The 17,052-nt window shown below is 39.8% G+C and overlaps 1 protein-coding gene across 4 annotated transcripts in view; it reads right to left on the bottom strand.

Annotated features, from left to right (window-relative positions):
* Positions 1–17,052, bottom strand: part of PLAG1 (PLAG1 zinc finger) — a 52,662-nt gene that overhangs the window by 11,950 nt on the left and 23,660 nt on the right. For 2 of the 4 annotated variants that reach the window (XM_045789064.2, XM_045789068.2), the window contains exon 2: positions 6,942–7,045. The exons of the other annotated variants lie outside the window; for them this stretch is intronic. The gene's annotated coding sequence lies outside the window, so the exon portion shown is untranslated. The remainder of the gene's footprint in view (positions 1–6,941; positions 7,046–17,052) is intronic. 4 annotated transcript variants of the gene reach the window in all.

Below are 17,052 nucleotides of genomic sequence, written 5' to 3'. Positions count from 1 at the left end.
TTTTGTCACCTGCAACACCTGCCGATTTATTTCTCAGAAAGCTGCAAGGATTGCTAAACGTAGCAATAACTCTGTGCTCTTTCGATTTCAAAAGCATGCAAGGGAAGTTATATAGGGTTTGCTGCAGAGGTATCACGAAAAAAGCATCATTGGGTTTTAAAAGAAAAATCTTAAAATATCTGTAAAAAATGCCTACTGGCACGATCTCCAATAAACTAAGAACATGCATAGAGAAAAAAATCTGTTAACAATTCTTGATTGTACAAGTAAATGTGGAAAGAATGGTCAAAAGTCAGAAAAAACAACTAGGATTATCTATTGTAGAGACTACAGGGCACAAAGAAATAAGCTCTGAATATTTTAGAGATGAACGTTCAGAAATCGTGACTGTAAGAACACGAGGGGGATAACATAAATCAAACTGTTAAAATACAATAATAAAAGGATCCACCAAGGACAAGCTAAATGGAAGCAATTTTATGTAACGTTCCAAACACAAAGCTAATTAATTTCTCCTGATATAAAATTTTCACATAAAGAATTTGATATGTAAATAAAATATTTGCTAGAGAACATTCAAGCATCATTACAAAAATAACAGGTATATTTGAAAGCATTATTCTCATAGTTTTAAAAAAAGAAAAATAAAAATTCAGACTAATAAAAGATATTTAAACAGTTAAAGCAAAAGCTCCATTCTTTTGTAAAGCACAGGACATGCATAAATGGAAGAACTGAATTCCGCACATCAAAATTGCAAAATAATAAAATTAACTTTGTAAATACTTACTTGCCCAGGTTTTGGTAGGGTAGTTAAGAACATGAAAGCCTGTTTTGTGTATTGTGTTATTTAATAATATAAATACCTTGCAAGTGTAGAGTGTTTTCATCTCTATGACCTCCCTGGAAAATTCAATGGACCCGAGAGGTGGATGCACTTATCATCACTGCCATTTTAAGGTGAGAGGCTCACAGAAGCTGAATATGCTGACAGCATGTATGTGGTCAAGAAGGGGCATAAACCTTAAAATTCCTTTTTTCACTCTTATATGGCTGCATTCTAGGAGAAGCGTAGGTTGGCAAACCAATATGCACGTGGATAAATCCCGTCATTACATTTAAAAAACAAGAACAGGGAATAGTGCCTATTTTCTCTATCAGAGCTGCCAATATGATCCCCAAAAGGAAACAAATGTAAGACTTCGCTTCTTTTAATAAAGGCAGTTTGCAAAGTAAATTTTAAGTAATTTACATAACAGTTAAATAACAACTAGCATACGTATCTGAGTGGACAGTGACTTGGGTAGAAAATGTAAAAGTTGACTAGTAAACAATAAATTTTTGTATTTTTCCTGACCGATACAAATTTTATTATACCTCAAATACATTCATAAAAATTTCATTGATGCTTACTTTTCAATGGCACTTATAATAAAAACTTTAGAGTTAAAGTATTTCAATATAGTTTAAAATTTCTATCTTGATGTGAAATATTACTATAATCTACAAATTACCTATTACATATTTTAGCCTGAAATAAAATAATAAAGCCATCATTTCCATTCATTTTATCACAAAACATAATTCCAAAGTCACAGTTAATTTCCCTAACTTCAATCTAACTATTTTGAGTTCTTATGAATGACCCAATAATTTCAAAGGGCTGCTAATTATTTCCCCAAACAAAGGAAACCAGGAGCCAGTTAGAGTTCATTATTATTTGGCTTGATAAAATAAACATTGAAAAATATACCGTTTGCATTTATGTAATCCTAACTAAAATGTCAAATGAAATTATCTGTGGTCTTTTTTTTACAAAAATAAGAAAGACTTTTAAAAACTATTGTTAACTACAATTCTGAAAAGTCTACAACAAAATGTGTACTCCTATCTTTCTTTTTTAATGTGTCAAAGAGCAGTTATTTTGCTTTTCAAAGGATTAAAATTCTTCTTTGCCTTGATCTAAGAATTGTGAAGCAATATACCCACAACAGCCATTTCAACACGCCCTGAGAAAATAACACTTCAGGATGCCCTTCCAGTTTTTGCTGGTACGAGAACACACATTTATGTTCTAGGGCAACTTTGCATACATAAAAACAGTACGTAAACGGAACACTGTGTGTGCGTGCACACACACATGTTCATCGTCCTATGTTTTACATTCTAAACCAGTGACTCACACAGAAACATAACAAGCAAAAATGAATCATACATCAGAGGGTCTACTAAAACAAATTCCTATGAGGATGCCGGCATAAGAACAGCCCTGTACTGGAAACTGTTTCTATACTTGCAATTCCACAGCTCTGATTGTCATTTGTCTAACAGCTGTGAATTTTTACAACACTTACCTGCATCAATAATTCTTTCATATTTGAGTTAAAAGTCAAACATACACTTTGATGATTAAAGGCAAATGCCATCGATAATCAACGCTTCATTTATGTTCCCATATGCTAATCATAAAACACCATGAGTAAACAATGCAGAAAAACATTTGCTTAAAACATGTTTTTCATATAAATAGGTAGCTTACAAAAGGAAACTTACCAATAGTTAGTACTTTAATTCACATGTACAAAACACAACAGAGCTTCGAATAATGTGTAAGAAATTAACAAGATAACATAACTGCGGACCAGTACTGAAGTAAGGGCAACGGCAGAGTTAGCACATTTTTTTGATCATGAATGTTATGTGGAAATTTTTACAGCATTCAATTTCTGTAGGTATGTAAAATCCCTTATTAAGGGATAATAAAAGGAGAAGTATATCTTGCAAGACTATTAAAAATAGACTGTAGGCAGCACTGAGGTAGGAGCTGTGTCACTTTTATTTATTCACTGCTGTTTCCCATAAAAGTAAAGATTTTTTTGTACAAATGAATGAAAATAATTAAAGAAGGGCAAGTGCTTTCCAGCATCAAAATGAACTATAGGCTTGCTCAATCACCATAACAGACACAGGACAGAATATACATATCTATCTTCAAGTAAAAAATAATATGGTGTGGATACAATTTGGTCCAACAAACTAAGCCACTAGAAAGGTATTTTTGAAACTTACCAGCTATTTGTAAAGTCTTAGATTAAAACAATAGCAATTGTCGTAAAATCTAAAATATTTGTTTTGTTTCAGAAAACAAGCCTTCTCGGATTGATCCATTGTTAAGGAATCAGTACAAGTAGAGAGTATCGATCCCGTTCCCATTCCTAATAAAACTGCTAAAGTGAAAATATGCCTGGAATCTGCACCCATGCCTGGCACAGAGCAGGAAGGATGGCTGGATGGCTGCATGGTTAGATGGGGATCAAGTGGACAGAAAGAAGCAGGAGACAGGGCAAAGAGCTGGGATTGTGCTTGACCCACCCAAGCTGTAAGTAGGTACCTGATTAACATATTTTGTACCCCAAATACTGAAAACTACAGTACTTGTTTTCCTAAAGAAGTTATAGTAAAACTAGTAAAAATAAGGCTGCCTGTTTTGAATGACTGTACTTGATGTTTTCAACTTTTGAGCAGTTCATTAAAATGTAGTTCTAACACAACCCTTTTGAAACTTAGCAGAAAATTAAGTCTTACTCATATGTAGAAAGCCTTATGCTTAACATACAAAGAATAAAAACCAACAGACAAGTGAAGGGAAAAAGCAGACCTATTTGTTTTTAAGAACCTACAGGAGAAAGTCAACAGATTCCAAAGTGGAACGAACAAATCCCAACATCAGTTCTCTCTAAAATTAGGATGTTCCTTTTGGGCCACCTTGAACCTGCGTATGGTTGTTTTATTACATTTTCTAGAATACCCAGAGAGAAGGAAGAGACAATCAAAGTTTATCTTCCAATTCTGAAATATTTTCATTGGTTATTTATTTTATAGAACATAAATGTCATGTTAAAATTTTTTTCTTCTCTCTTAAAAACTCTCTTTTAATGATCCATAACTTAGAAAGTCAGCATTTCCTTTTAACAACTACATGAAGGATTCTTCCCGTAAGATTGTATAGTCTCATCAAAATAAAAAGCTAAAAAAATACACATGGGTGGTATACCAGGTATTTCCATTTTTGTCACATGGGGCAACTTTAGTCAGTATTTGCAAACAGAATGTGCGAGGGGAGCTGTGCACAAGGGAAGCAATGGTGCTTGGGAGAGAACAAAGTACCAAGTACCAAGTAAGACTGCGCATTCAAAACTTTAACTCTTTTTAGAGGTTTTCCTGGCTTTGTTTTTTGGTACGAAACATTTCCAAAATATCCGTGCTCTGGCTAAGTATAAAGTAGGTGACTCACAGGTCAGCCCAATCTGAAAATTGCCTATTTCCCAAATTGTGAGGGGCTGTTTTTATGACTACTGACTCCTTATATTCCCGAGGCGACAACAAAAATGCCTGCCATCAACTCTAAAAATTTTCACACGGATGGACCCCAAACACCTGGAGAACATGCCTCCATTCATCTAGGGTTAACTGCCTGATACTACTAAAATGATGAACACAGCATCATCTAGGTTCCATGTTTGAACGCTCTAAGCACTCCTACTGAATCTGCCTACAAATCCACATGGGAAGGCATAAACAGTACATATTCAAACAAAAGTGATGAGGAGAGAAAATTTTGTGTCGTTACAAAAGCTCATGCAGAGAATTAGTTTTAAGCATCTCAAAGTAAAGTGTGCTTGAAATACAGGCTAGCGCTGTGGTATACGAGGAGATACAAATGTTAAGTGTGTGTGTGTGTGTGTGTGTGTGTGTGTGTATGTGTGCAAAATTTTGAGCAGCATTAAACTGTATCATGAAAAAGAGCCCAATCCAGGGAAGGCTCTATATGTGCCATTACTCTGTCCTTAAGTTCTGCCCGTGTGACTGTCCAGATCACAAACACTTCTGGAAACCACCACCTCTATATATTCCTATACAGTTGAGTAAATAGGATCAGTTCTACGCAAAAACGTCAAGTCGGGGTGGCCACTCCCTCCTCTACCTCCAGAGGACATGTACATCACCCAGGCCGTCACAAACAAGAGATTTTATAATTACATTCCTTGACTGACTTTTACTTGAACAAGAAAGAACTTCACAACTTTACCTCTCGGGGCACCTTTTACCTCTAATATAGACTGTGGAGCTTTCCTTGAAATGACCTGTCTCCCCTACCCCTGGCGATTCTAAATTCATCTGCAGGGAGACTATTATTCATCCTTCTACGCTCAGCACCTGGTCAGTGTCCTGGCATGAGTAGACATTTGGTAAATACTTGTTGAACATAACTATAGTCTTGATAAGGGATTTCAGATATCAAAACAGCAGGTAAACATGTTTTGGTGTTTCTACAATTTCGAATCAGCGTAAAGCAAGCTCAGAAGACAAACCCTGTAGGATGAGGCTGTTAGTTTGCTTTGGCGGAAGAAAAGGAACTTAGGGGAGCATCACAACCACCTGGGGGACTCTCCTGTTTTTGCCAGGGGATGCTGAAAGCTAGGAACACGTGGGCATGTACTACTCAGAGGCCCACAGGTGACCCGACAGGCAGGCAGGCAGAGGCAGGGTGCACTCAGTCGCCCTGGATTTTCAGAACATGTCTGCGTTCAAATGTTCTATTCCACAGCTCCTTAAGTGCATGCAGCTTGCATCCATTACAACTTATTGTTTGGAAATACCAATGAAGTTTTATAGGAAAGAAAAAGGAACAAAGTAACATTCAAAATCTTGAAAGAGGATGTTCTTCATGAGAAATTAAAATGTGAGGATGACGCTGAAAATATCAGAGAAAATGTCTGAGGGATTACTGATGCAAGAGAAATTAAAAAGGAGAAAATCTACATAAATGTAGTTGGCGCCATAAAAGGAATGAAAAACTTTTCTCTTTTTTCCAGCTGCTAAAATAGTTTCATCAAAAAGTAGTTCAAAAACGACAATGAAGTAGAAAAGGAAAAAATCCATAATCCGTAACACTGGAAAACCAATAACGTCTTTTAAAAATCGACTACACAAATATGCAAATGATTAAAAATTTACGCTAACTAGATTTTAATGTTTAATTTTCAGAGAATACTGTAATCAGGAATTTTAGCCAGATAAGTTTATGTACCTTCTGTTTGATTATAAAGCTCTGTTCATGTATACTGTGGGACCCTTCCTGGCTCTCAGCCTCTGTTCTCCTTTCCCCAGGGCTGGGCCCCTGACAGACCTCAGTGGAATTTATGATCTTGAGCCTATCCTTTGGCACTTGGCACAGCCATCTTTGTTCATACCATTCTTCCTTCCCTATGGCTGAGGGTCCTGGCCTCTAAACCTTGGTACTGTGTGTGAAGTCCCGCTGACAGACTTACCTGGTCCCACATCCACAGGTGCCTGGACTTCCAAGTATCGCTACACCTCAATTCTGTGCCACTGAGCTGCATCTACGGTCTGGGAAGTCCAGATGCTGGGGTGTGTCCCCTATCCAACAAGGCTAGCAAACTGCTCTTGTCCCACGGAGCTCCTTATCCTAGCATCTGCCCCATCCCAGCAAGCAGAGCGAGCAGCCCTCCCCACCTGCCCATAGTTCATCAGATCCCTCCCAGTAGACAGGAAGAAGACATAGCGGTAACATGGGATAGTCTATCACTCTGAGCAAGATTCGGAGAAAGAAGAGCTTAAGAGTTCATCTGTGGGCTATTTGGGGAACATGAACAAATAAGCTTTTATGGCAGCTATGCATTTTGTCCACAAAGTAAGGAAGACTGCTCACTGCCAGTATTTCAATCCTTCCATTAGATTATTACTATTAATAAAGTCCTGCTGAACACAATCCATATTGATAGACCTTAAAATAGTAAGTGGCATGCTTATTATGTGGCATGCTTTTCAAAGCTTTTAATATGATATCTTAATTCTTCAGAAACTGAAATAATGGATCACTTCGAAAGCCATGCCATATAATGATAAAAGCCACCTACCTGAGGCCCTGCTCCAAACTCTACAAGGTAACCTTATTAATAGACCATCACAGAATGAAGCATTCTGGGTGCCAAATACGGCCAATGCAGCACCAAGAGGCAACCTAAAAAGAAAAGAAGAGTTAGTTTGAAATTCCAAAAGTGCAACCCAATCTGGTTAATGGCGTATGAGCCAAATTGGTTTTTATTCATTATCGTATTTTCATACTTTATCGGAAAATCTAAATTCCCATTAGAAACAAATGTGAAACACAATATTTACAGTACACTGAAAAGTGAAAAGTAAATAAATTGATATCCCTAGATTTATATATTTCCCCCTTAATCACAACTTATCTAGATTTTTCATATTTTTATTCAAATATTACTCCCAGTTTACTGTCATTCCTCGAAATTGCTGCTTATTTCCTTCATTTATATTTGAAACACATCCACTATTTTCTCTATAACAGTTTTTGGAAAAACCTTTTGAGGTGTAGATCTTGTTCTAAACAAAAGCTTGGAGAAACCCTACAGGATTAGTGTTTACCTGTGATCATGTGTTCACAGGCAAGGGTGCGAACCAGAAATGGCCCAGAGTAGTGGCAGAGTAAGCAGACAGACAACTGCTCAGCTCCTGAGTGTGTCTTTATGATGAGACTATTATTCATTTTAAAGTGAGTTCACAGGAGGCAAGTCCATTTTCAGCAACACACAAAGAAACACCAACATGTACTCCGAAGTACTCAAGGTTTTGGATTATCCACAGCTTCGTTCTGTTGGTACAGGTAAGGAAGACCTGCTACCATGCACATTAATCAAGACAGAAAAGGGATTGCTGAGAGTTCTCTGCAGAAGTCATCTGCTTCATTTCCCCAGACCAGAGAGTCAACGCTCGATTGCATGTGGCACCCGCTCTATTAAGATAAGTAGCTGACACCGATGTAATAAATATTACCAACACCTATTACATATGGCACCAATCTGAAATTACTGGGGATGCAAACAGGCATGGCCCCTGTTTTCTAGGAGTGTCCAAGACAGCTGTGGCCATGGGATAGATACCTTATGTCAACTGAAGTGATACACCTGTTAATTAAAATAAAAGTTGCCCTCATAAGGTAGTATTAGAAGAACAAATCAACAGTAAAGAATACTATTATATGGTATAAATAAGTACCTCAGAAGGTCGGAAAAGGAAAAGAATACAATGGAGTTTTGGTGATTTTTACCTTGAAGAAAGTACAATAAAGCAAGGGTGGGCGTGGGGGTGTTTGTGGGGGGGGCACTCCAGTTAGCCAGAAGAACTCAGAGATGAACACCACAGATGATTACAGATTCTAAGATGATGCTCTGGCTGGGGTGCAGTGTAGTTTATAGACATAGTAAAGATTCAATTGAGAAAAGTGCACTGAATCCCAAGTGGCTGGGACGTTGTATATTCAGGTACTAATGACAAGAAGTGGGGCAATTATGAAGCACAAGAACACGCACTTAGGGAAGTGGGAGGAGGGCGGGAGGAGGCAAGAAGTTATAGGGCATGCTTGTTTGAATGAGATATAGAAGTTGGGTGCTGAAGTAGTCTAAAGCAGAGAGCTAAAAACCAGCAAAAACGGGCATTTCCTAGAGGAAAGCGGACAGGTCCTTAAGTGCATGACCACAGTGACAAAGGAGATGAGGAAGAAGGTAGACAGAGTTGTGTGGCTCACTCTTTTTTTTTTTTAAAGATTTTATTTATTTATTTGACAGAGATAGAGACAGCCAGCAAGACAGGGAACACAAGCAGGGGGAGTGGGAGAGGAAGAAGCAGGCTCATAGCGGAGGAGCCTGATGTGGGGCTCGATCCCATAACGCTGGGATCATGCCCTGAGCCGAAGGCAGACGCTTAACGACTGCGCCACCCAGGCGCCCCATGTGCGGCTCACTCTTATACAGACAGACTCAAACCAAGTCACTGGTTAACTCAAGTTGGTGTCTAGTGACAGCCACTCTAATTTAAAGAGGAGATGGGCAGAGACAGAGCTTCAAAGAGAAGGAAGAAAAAGATGGCGAGCCCCACAAAAAGACAAAGCTACTAGGAATTCTAGAACTACCCTGAAATTCTTGCCTAGAGATCACCACTTAGGCATGAAGACACCACACTTCAGCAAGAAAGACTGTGGGGTGGGGTGGGGTGGGGTGGGAGGGAGGGCAAGAATGGGGAAGGAGGAGGAGGGAGAAACACTCCCATGTGAATTGTCAGTTGAGCAAGAAGGAAGTGACTTCCAACAAAAGGATGCTTTCTTCCGAAGAGCTTTGCACTGGAAGAGAAGAAAAAGACAGGCTGGTAGCTGAGGGGGAACTCAGGATGTCAGGTGGGGAAGACCTGGGATGGCTTCTGTGCTGAGTGAGGGTAAAGAGGCAGGGAAGAAAAATGGAGCATTCTGGGAAACAGGGCACAATGGGAGCCTGAGAAAAGGGAGAACTTTTCATCTTAGATGAGAAAAGGGGCTTCTTTACTGGCCTGGGAGAAATGTATATTCGACCCATAAATGTTTTGGCAAAAGAGGCAAGAGATGGAAGGAGTTTGCTTAACTTTGCCAGTGCCAAGAAGAGTCATATGAGGAGAATGAGGGGGAGCAAGGCACTTGACCAGAGTGAAGGTTAGAAAGATGCTGTGGAGAACAAGACAGGGTGTCCCCGAGCATCCCTAATGCTTTAAACAACAACAACAACAACAACAACAACAACAACAAAATTTGCCATAAGAATTAGAGTTTGTTAGTAGTTGCTGGTGGGAGTGTAAACTGTTAAAACTTTCTGGACTCAATTGTGGAAATATGTAATCAAAGCGTTTTAAATGTTCATGAATGTTGGCCTGATAAATTTCTAAATGTAAGCAAAAAAAAAAGGTGAAAAACAAAGATTTAAGTATAAGCATGTTCAAAGTATATTTTAAGAATAAAAACTGGTAATGTCTAATAAAAGGGGTAAAGTATATGTCTATATGACAGAATAACTATGTAGCCATTAAAAACCATGCATTTAAAGAATATTAAATCAGACAGGAAAACACTGATATAATGCTAAAATTTTTAAGAGACAGAATATACTATAATTCCAATTTTGTGAAGTACACACTTAGAACTGCTCCTATAATACCCTTAAATATATTTAGGTAAGTTATTTTTAAAGATCACCAAGATGTAGATTTTATATTCTGTATTTTACAAATGTCCTACTTTTATATTAAAAAAAATTTTACCAATAAGAATGGTTTTTCAAATAATGTAAGAGTTTGTTGTCCATTAACAACAACAAAAATAACTTGAATCCATACCTCACACAATATACGTACTTAACTCCAAACGGATCAGACACACAAATGTAAAACCTAAAACTATAAAAATTCTAGAAGAAAACAGACAAAAATCTTGTGACATTCAGTTAGTCAAAAATTCCCTGGCTACAACATTGAAAGCACAACCCATAAAATAACAAACTGATAAACTGGATTTCATCAAAACTGAAAACTGCTCTTCAAAGGACCATGTTTAAAAAACTAAAAGACAAGCCACTAGAAGGAAATCTTTGCAAAGCATAGATTTGATAAGGAACTTGTACCTAGAAGATATTAAGAACTTCCAAAACTCAACTGTAAGAAAACAACTCAATTGAAAAATGGGAAAATATCTGAAAAGACACTTTGCCAATGAAGATATACAGATGGCAAATAAGCACATTAAAAGATGCTCAACATCATAGGTCATTACAGAAATGCAGATGAATACCACAGTGAGATACCGCCATCTACCTACTAGAATGACTAAAATGAATAACACTGACCAATCTGACTGGATCAAGTACTGGTGAGGATGTAAAGCAAATGGAACTCCTACCACTGGCAAGAAGGTAAAAATAATATCACTTTTTAAAAGTCTGGCAGTTTCTTAAAATGTTAAGCGTGTGTATACCATATGACACAGCCATTTCACACCTATGTCTACCCAGGAGATATGAACACACGTATCTATACAAAGGCTTGTACATGAATATACATGCCAGCTTTATTTGTAATAGTAAGAAAATCTGACACAACCCAAACGCCCCTCAATATGTGAATGGGTAAACAAGTTGTAGTAGATTCATGTAATGGACTACTAATCAGCAGTAAAAAGGAATGAACTGTTCACACACAGCAACATGGAGGAACCTCGAAATAATTACTTTGAATTAAAGAAGTCAGACAGAAAAAGAGTAAATATTAAATGATTCCGTTTATATAGAATTCTAGGAAATGCAAACTAATCTATAGTGACAGGAAGCAGCTCAGTGGTTATCTGGGGACGGGAAGGGGGTACTGGGAGGGACAGCTCACCAAAGGACATGAGTGAACTTCTGGGAATGATGGTTATGTTCACTATGTTGGTTGTGGTGAAGGTTTTAGGGATGTGGACATATGTCACAACTTGGCAAATTATACCCTTTAAATGTCTGCAGTTTATTAAGTATCAATCGTACCTCAATAAAGCTAGAAAAAAAAAGCCCAAGTTTTCATATTGAGAAAAACAAAATTAATGATGATGACAAATCTTCATACGAATTTCCTTAAGTGTGCCAAAAAACAAAAACAAACCAAAACCAAAAACCCAAACCACTTTCTGTGAACTGATAAACTAAAATCCTTTAAAACGGCAATGACTCAAAATGACTAAAATCTTTCCTTCCCATTCACAGGGGGAAAAAAAAGAAAAAGAGGAATATTGGCTTAAATGCAAGAGTCACATTCAGTGCTTACTAGAAAGGCTGTCTAGGCAGTTTTCAGAGTCACATTCTCAGCTGTTGCCCCTGGAGGAAGCCAGTGCAGCTCACCTGTTGCTTCACAGACCGGCTCATCATACTAGATGATGTAAAGGCTCCAGGAATACACTCTAGCTGGAACTGAGACCTACTAATAATACAGAGTTCTGGGATAAGTTCCATTTATCAAATACCAAAGGAAGTACCCACTGAAGGGATTCAATGCAGCCTCTGTATGGACCTTTTAAATATGTTAATCAGTAGTAGCCTTAAAAAGAAAGAAGTGCCATGCTAATTGGCAGGCCTGCCTTTGAAAAAATTTAAAAAAAAATAAATGAAGTTACACTACAGCCAAGATAACAAAAGAACAAGTACTAGTCAACCTTGGGCAGGTAGTGGGAGTCAGAAATTGTAGAGTGGGTCGGGGTAACTTGAGGCAATTCGTTATTTGTGGAGCCAGAGCGAATGACAGACTGCAGCTAAGAGACTGGCAACGAGTGGAGGGGCCTTATATGAGTCATGTTACCAAGGGCTGAAAAATTTTAAATTATATTGATAATTTACAAATTATCCTAAATGTAGGTACCTGTACAATTTGCTCCCCCTACTCCCATCCCCAGCCATGTTTTGAGATAATTCAGAAAACCACCAATCTTTGTGCGCTTTTGTTGCTTTCTGAAACATAATTAAGTGGAGATTCTCCTTTCAGTTTTTATTTAGGGTAATTTTTTTTTCAACAAAATTTGACCTTCTGAAATTATAAACTCACTTAGGCCTTTGCAGTGTTTGCTGACAGGTAATTAACAAAAGGGGTTAAGTTTAAATCTGTCACTGTGAGGCCTCAGGGTCCTCTTTCTTGAAGCCTCAACCAGAACCTGGCGCAGCCCCTTCTCTACTGCGGGCCACACCCCTGCTCGCTCCCCCTGCCCCACTCTGAGAGGGACATGAATTACAGAAAGGCTGCCGGCCCATAATCCTAATCAGTCCATAATCCTAACCCGTATAGTTCTGGCAACTGTCTTTACACTGCTCCTGTGAGACTCAGACTTGGAGAGGGCCTCACCACACAAACACACCAAATCACAGAGCCTAGAGCACTACAGGGAACAACAATGTGTAGAGGCAAGGCTTGCTTTTTGGGAATCAGAACAGCGTTTGAATCTGGCCTGAGCCTTACTGTAAGAGCAACTTTGGTCAATTTAATCTCTGTTCAGCATCTTCCCCTGCAAGACAGGAATAGATACTTACCTTGTGGTGAAAAGTAAACGCGGTCATGTATATCCAGTCTCTGGCAGAGTTCTGAGGATTCAAATGCAAAGCTATTATACTCAGTGTGTTACTCAGGCCACCCCCCCCAATGGCCTGATATGCACTTAAAAATAAAGGGTTTGGACTTTTTTTTTTTTCCTGGCCCAGGCTCCTACAGAATCACACCCAAGAGAATCTCTGAAGGACAAACAATGGCAATACTCCACGTAGGGAAGACGGTGTGCATGTGTGATGCAAGAAGAAGAGTAAGAGTAACGCTTGGTAAGTACTGTACTTTTGATTCTCTCATCTCCGTGACATAGGTGGTGTGTGCACCTTAAATTTTATGGTGGTCATAGTCACAGATAACCCCAACTCACAGCTAAAACAAAACCCATTCATGTGGAGCCAACAGTCATTTTGCGTGTTGAACTGAATGGTAATTTGGTAATATGTGATTATGACCATCCAGGGATGGACTGACCCCTGCCTACAGCTTAACTGTGGGAAAAGATTATATTGCACCTCCAAAAATATTAACACTACTAAAAATCAGAGAAAACAGCTATACATTAGGGAAAAAACGTACTCCGTCGAAGTACACGAAACGTAAACCAAAATTTCACACTGACTTCTACACCATGGGAATGTCTCTTTCACATGGCATCTCGGATTAATCCCCTACCCCATCCTCCTGAAACTGAAGCAAGGGTTGGCAAGAAGAGCATGAAAATGAATCCCGTCTTGCAGAGCCAGGCTGGTGGGGGATCAGGTACACAGGGAGGTGATGGAGATCCAATACTGGGGAAAAAATCAGTGCTCAACTACGACACATTACAAAGGAGGCTGCTGCAGTACGTAGTACTTCTCACAGTTTTCAAACAAGCAGTGTGTGATTTCTGAGATTTCCAAATGATCATACTTGTATTACTTTTACACTCTTGTTTTCCTCTTGCAGAAGAAATGTTTCTAAACACTAGATGCAATTTGAACTAAATAAATTTACATTGGGTCCACCCTGGCAAACATTTACCTTTGGCAACAACACAGTTTATGTCAAATTTATCTATAGGCACCTGCCATAATGCTGGACTTCTTGTTTTCTCTTAAAGAATTTGACTGGTATTGATCTTGATCATGAGGTAATGAATGATACAGAGACATGAGTATGTATTTTTCCACGTATTTACCCAAGCAATATGCATGTTTTGACCTTCCGGAGCCTCAGTATTTCTAACTGCAAAGAGAACACAGTCAATTCTTGATTAACTGGGATACCTTAATCAAGATAGAAGGGCACACAAAATCATGGCCAAAACAAAACTGGTCACAACAATACACTGACTGGTGGTACTTTTGTATTTTAAACTGAATCTCATTTGGATAACACAAAGCTACAGATCAATCCATGCTGCACAAGAAGGGGAAAAGTGATGTCAGGAATAACAAAAAACCAAAAACAAAAACAGCAAGGAAACTCTTGGATCTGTCTCCAATATCGTCCACTGAATCTCAGTGAAGACTACAGAATCAGCTCCATCACAGTGGAGATCTTGCTTTTTACTGTCCATTTCTGTGTCCCTAATATCTAGAACATTGGATGCACACAGAGGCACTCAAATATTTGTTGAAGGAATAGGAGGAGAAAGAGTAAAGAGGGAGGAAGGGAAGGTTTCCATTCTATTGGCCGAATGGATCTGGGGAAGAAAACAGTTGCCCAACCTATTTGATTACCTTTGTGAATGATTAGGAATTGACTGAATACTTTAAATTTGAAAATTCTCCTGGATTTCCCTTGAGTATCCGGCAATCAAGAACACCTTGTTTTCTTTCCTCTCTTGGCCCACCCTCAACAGATACCAGGACACTGCAGTCACTGTGCCATCTTGTGGTCATGTCTAGCAAGTTCGTCTTCCTCAATATACCACTACGGTCTCCCCACCTGAGCACAGAGGCTCTTGGAATGGGCTCTAAAAATAAATTTTTGGATAAATAGCTTTCCACTATTTAATTAAGCTATAATGGAAAACAAAAAGATGAATCAGTCACTGGTCCTACCACCAAGAAGCGTGTAATATAGAAGGGGAGATATCTCAAAAGAATCTTCACAATTACTGGTAACACAAAATAGAAGGTAGAAAATGCTCTAAAATAAGTGTAGATTAAGAATAATGGGAATTCCTACAGATAAAAGATTCATTCAAGCTTTGGAGGTGAAAGTTCGGGAAGGAAGAGCCAAGTGAATGGTGAGTGGAGAGACAGAAGCCATGGTGTTTGGGGGGGGGGGTTGGGGAGGTGAGGTGCAGCCCCCGCAGGAGGAGCAGGGATGAGGGCAGGGCTTGTGGAGCGTGTGGACTGTGGCAGGTGCAGTTATTTCTTCCTCGCCTGGAGCCGATGATGGCTTCAGGAAGGGAGTGGGAAATGAGGTTGCAGAAAGGCAGGCTGAGGGGAAGGAGGCTGAAGGAAGCTGAGCACTGAGGGAAAAGGCACTTTTGTGGGCGAGGTCAGACTCACTTGTGCCTGTGGAATCAATCTTGTCTGGGGGTTACGGGGGCCAAGTGGACTAGCTGCAATGCTGTGCCTAAGAAATGACTGACCCTTTTGCAGCCTCAGTTTCCAGCTGAAAAGGGAGATCATCAAACCCTAGAGGTTGCTACAAGGGATAGATGGCATCTGCTATCACATGCAAAGCACATGCTACAGCCAGTGGCACTCAAGAGTTCTACTAATGTTGAGGAACGCCAATAACACGAAGACCCTGGCAGCGTCTTTAACAGACAAGGGAAAACCAGCACAGGCTTTGAAGAACAGGGGAAGGATGACAGTGGACAGTGGCCTGTGACGGAGACATAGGAGCCAGACTGCTCACGACACACAGGTGTTTAGCTGAAGGAGCGTGGAGAGAGGCAAAAGGAGGAACTCTACTACTTTCAGAATGGACAGAGCAGACGGGCCAGTGTAAGGGGAGAAGGAAGGCCATGGAATAGGGGGGAAAATCCAGGCCACTGTATTGTCAGAAGAGCAAAAGGAAGAGAGAATTTCATGGAGACAGTGGTCATGATAAGAACTAAATTCTACTCCCTCTTGCTTTGGGGACATGTAGGCTTTTCGTAATCCTGGAAAAACCTATGTCAGGGGATAGAGGAACTAGCATGGAATGCTGAGGTTGAGGAAGGAGCGCCATGTGAGAAATCAGAGGCTCAACACTCTGGAGAAATGGTATCAGCTGAAGGGGAAAATATAGAAAAGAGAGAGCTTTCTGTCCCTGTGTTCGTTTCTAAGATGGCAGAGGCTGGTATGTTTACATGCTGATAGGTTCAGGTGGAGAAAGGATAATGGATTAGCAGGAATGGGACCCAGAGCACAAGAGTAGGTACAGGACAGGCGATGTGTGGATGCTGACCAAAGACCATACAACACACAGGCAGAGGACAGAGAAGACAGAAATTAACATTGCCTCACACAGGAGGGGACAGCTGGGCACAATTTTCAAGGATGAACTGGCACTGGCCAAGTGGGCAAAAGGAGGTAAGAACATACCAACAGACGAAATGGTGTGAGCGAGGGCAGGCATATGAACCCCAGACTGATGAGCTTGAGGAACTTCAGGTTGGTGCTGCGGGGGTGTAAATGGGAAGGGAGCCAGAGGGTAACCTGGGACCAAATCATGACAGGCCTTGGACTCTAGCTGTCATTTTAGGACCACTTTACACATACTTTCTAAAGCATCTGGTGATGTGGCTGTCACCTGGAAGCCCAAGGAAAGAAAAAGCAAGTATTCTTTCAGGGTTGGGAGTAGTAAGGTGGGAAAGAGGGCAGTTGATGCAGTGGAATATTCTGGAGCACTAGCGAGAGCAAGCTGGGGTGGCAGAGAGCATGTGAAGACACGCCAAGAGAAAAGGAGAGGCCGAGAGCATCAACAGTGTGAGGCTACCACGTCCAGCAGAGCAAGACAGCAAGTGGAGTGGAAGGACACAAGCTGTGGCTGGCAAGGCTCACTTTGGGATTCAGATGCACAGAGGTGAGCAGCTGAAGTGACAGTGACACTCTGGAAAGCAGAATGCAAATGTGAGGTACTTTAGTTTGTATGATAGTGTCAGAGAAT

The sequence above is a fragment of the Ursus americanus genome, chromosome 9, assembly GCF_024610735.1.
Source record: "Ursus americanus isolate L20-20 chromosome 9, mUrsAme1.1.p, whole genome shotgun sequence".
In the NCBI taxonomy this organism is placed as follows: Eukaryota; Metazoa; Chordata; class Mammalia; order Carnivora; family Ursidae; genus Ursus; species Ursus americanus.
The sequence above is the reverse complement of the archived record's forward strand: the minus strand, read 5'-3'. Positions and strand labels throughout refer to the sequence as shown.